The sequence below is a fragment of the Condylura cristata genome, unplaced genomic scaffold (genome assembly GCF_000260355.1).
Source record: "Condylura cristata isolate star-nosed mole 26May11 unplaced genomic scaffold, ConCri1.0 scaffold00020, whole genome shotgun sequence".
NCBI classification, from domain to species: domain Eukaryota; kingdom Metazoa; phylum Chordata; class Mammalia; order Eulipotyphla; family Talpidae; genus Condylura; species Condylura cristata.
The window spans coordinates 8,699,099-8,702,650 of record NW_004567121.1 but is presented as its reverse complement, the minus strand read 5'-3'; the positions used below and the strand labels follow the sequence as shown (position 1 = coordinate 8,702,650).

At 42.2% G+C, this 3,552-nt stretch overlaps 1 pseudogene; it reads left to right on the top strand.

Moving 5' to 3' along the window:
* The first annotated feature begins 1,067 nt into the window (after window positions 1–1,067).
* Window positions 1,068–2,133, top strand: LOC101634778 (annotated as a pseudogene).
* Window positions 2,134–3,552: the final 1,419 nt, after the last annotated feature.

The following is a 3,552-nucleotide window of genomic DNA, read 5'->3' as shown; positions in this document are numbered from 1 at the left end:
TCCTATGATTGACTTTACGATTGCTTGTTAAAGGGATTTACTAGAGCAAAGTTCCCCAGAACCCAGTAAATAAGAGCAGTGACATGGATATATTAAATCTATTTTATGTAATTTTTTTCTAACTTCGTACAACTTGACAAATATTTATTGAAAATTACCAATGTACAAAACACTGTTACAAAACACTTCCTGTCTGCATCAGCTCTGGGAAACCTGAAGAGAGCTGAAGTAGGTTCTAAACCACTATTTCATACAGCTTCTTGCCATTATGAAAATATTTATTATTTGTATTGTCCAATATAGTCATTATATATGGCTATATTGAAATGTACCTGTTATGACAAAGACACTGGCTTTTTAATTTTCTTTAATTTGAATTAATCTAAATTTAAAAATTACATGAGACTAATGCCAACCATAGTGGACAGCCTCCCTCAAGAAATCATCAAATAGATTTTGTATGTTGATCCCTAATTTCTACCATTCCTTACACAGAAGAAACTTACAGGATCATTAGTGTTTGTATGTGTAAACAGGAAAATCCTGAAGTCAACACTTCGCAGAAGCCATTACTCTTACCATCCTCCTTGTTGGCAGAGACCACTCCTTTAGTTGATTGTTTTGGCCAATGATCCATGAGAGAGTCTCACAGTTGCTTTTGGGGATAATGTTTTCCCTTCTGAGAAAAAGAATAATAATAAAAAGAAGGTCCTTTCCCTCTCTTTGGTGCAGGGAGCTCATGCAACAGTCTATCCCTGGCAGCCATCTTGTAACCAAGAGGGATTAATTTGAAGAATCTTACCCTGACAGCTGAATTCAATCCTGAGTCCACCTAACTATGTACTGATTGTTTTGTTGTTGTTCAAGCTATGTTCACCAGTATTCTTCTGCTTATAATCCTCAGCTTCCAAACTGGTAGATATCCTTAAAACCCTACATGGTGGTACATGGGTACCCCCAGGCAAATTCTGAAGCCACAGTCAGCATAGACTGTTTGAAGTATGTGGGGGAGTTCTACAACATTTTATGCTACAAGATGCAGGGGTTGGTGGAAGGTGACAACCAAGATGAACCAGCACAAGCTTAACAGCAGCTTGAAAATGTGCTGTAATTATCTGAATCAGACCAGTTGCTGCCTCGTAGCTGTTATCAAGGCACTGGACATGGAACGTGCCATGCTGTGAAATTTTTATCTGATTCTTGAAGACTGGGCACAGTGGAAAATAACATGACCATTACTGGATGGAAAAAAGATCCCTCTGTAATACACCTGGCATTCTCACCTGTAGGAACCCCAGTGATAGTTTATAGAGAATAAGGAGAAGACTCAGCAAGTGCTGGAGAAATTCCCAACGATATCCCTCGAATTTTGAAATCTGGCTGAGAAATAGCAAACTGTGGTTATTCACAGTTGCTGGAAAATTGACTCTGGGAGTCTTAGATAAGCACATGATGTCTGGTTGGGAGTGGGGCAAGTATGGTGCTATGATGCCAGGCTGATGGGCATTGGCCTTGAAACGAGAAGATCCACACATGGCTGAAGACATAGTGCTGGTATAGTGCTGCAATGATCTGTTCCACAGAAAGCAAACACCGCCTGAGATTCTGTGGCAGACTATCAGAAGCAGAGGGTTTGGGCCTCAAGAGGTTTGGAGCAAGGACTAAGAAGCTGGGTGATTTTGTTGGAGGATATTGACTTGGCTATGCAGTGCTAAAGGAGCATGACCCCAGTGCACTACAGCAGATGTCATCACCTCCCTGTCAAGCCAAGAAACCAGCGTATGTTTAAGTTCTGTGCTGTTCCCACATCATGGTCACTGCTACTCTGGTTGCCTGTTACAATGAGAAGCAGGTTTTCAATGGGTAGGCAGTGGCCCTAGAGAAGAATGCTGCCAATATGCTAGAAGTGGACTATGCTGTACCATAGAGGAGAGTTATGACAGAATCCCTAACTCAGACCCATCTTTTAGTGCAAGAAGACAGATCATCTCCACTGTCTGGACACAGAACCTCCCCAACTGTCAGCTGATCTCCCAAAGCCACTACTCGCATCTGTCATTCGTCATGCACTCGTCTGCTCTGAGCTGGCAACACTTGAGTCTCATATTCCAGGTCCCAGAAGATTATGTTTAGACCAGGGGACATTGACTTGAGATGAGTGTGGAAGCCAAGATCACTGTGAAATGAGTGTCTTCTCAGGGTGGATGATACTCCCCCTACCCCCTCTCTTCCTTTGGTTTTCATCCCTAAAGACACTGTGGGGATGAAGACCTTTTGTAATAGCATTGTGACTTGCAAGCGGGGATAAAAGAAAAGGTGGCAGCAGCCTACCCATGATCCTCCCAGCAAGTGCTCCCCATAGCCAGTTCACAGCACTCTAGTTTGCTGTAGTTTGTGGGTATTTGCATGTGTCTGCTGTGAGATCATCCTTGGTGTGGATCCTGGTGTCTAATTTGGAGCTATGATAATAGAAAATGAAGTAAATTCTCTTCTGTTTGGTTCCTTAAAAAGAAACACACAAACAACTGGTCAGGCAAGTGTGTATCATTTCATGGTAGTGTGAGATGTGTGTGAATGTGGAAGCAGAGGAAGCAGCAGAGAACGGAGGAGGTATAAGAAACCATCTTCCAACTCTTCCAGAGGAGGCCTGAAGGACACCAGGTGACACAGCTCTAAGCTGGGCTAGATTAGATGATAACAACAACGTCAAAGTGTATCAGAAGTGGGTGAAAGTCATGCCAGACTATGGAGGCCCAGGAATACATAGATCTAGGGAACACAGGAACCATTGGAAGTTTTAATCAAAGACATGGTTCTATTTACATTTTCAAAATATCTGTCTGGTTGCAGATAGAGAATGGTTTGGAACATGGCAAGTCTGAAGGCTGGTTGATCAGAAGGAGCGCACCCAATCAGGAGGAGAGCATGCAGATATGACAGCACTCTCAGCCTTAACTTCGATTATTTCAGACTAGAATAATCCTGGCAGGTGTGTCAGTGTTGAGATATATAACACACAGTGTTCTTCATGGGACTTGTGAAGTTAATTATAATAAAGTAGCAAAAGATGTCATATCCTCCCTCAGTCCAGGAGATTTTAAGGAACAAGTGAGTACTTGTCAAATATCAAGATTTATCAAAGTGATTATTAAAATGGTGTGGTGTCAGCTTAGAGATAGAAAATTAGATCAGTGGCACACAATAGGTACCAGAAATAAACTCACCCATAGCTAAAAATTACGGGAAAGAGTGAGTGGCACTGCAGATCACTGGAGAAAGAAAATGACCTCGCCACAAAGATAAACTGGTAAGAGATAGGGGAAAATGATGAAACTGGATCCAAACTTCACAGCAGTTACAGTCATATGCCCCTTGACAGCAGGGAAGTATTGTTAGGCCTGTTTGTCATTGTGGGGATGAGACTGCATGTTACTCTCCCAGGAGTACTTCACCTTTTGGCTGACATAGGCACTCAGGAGAGCATCTTGGTTAGGAAGAAAGATCTAAATCACAGGTTTTGCTTTGAGGGCCTACTTGATCTGGACATTGTGA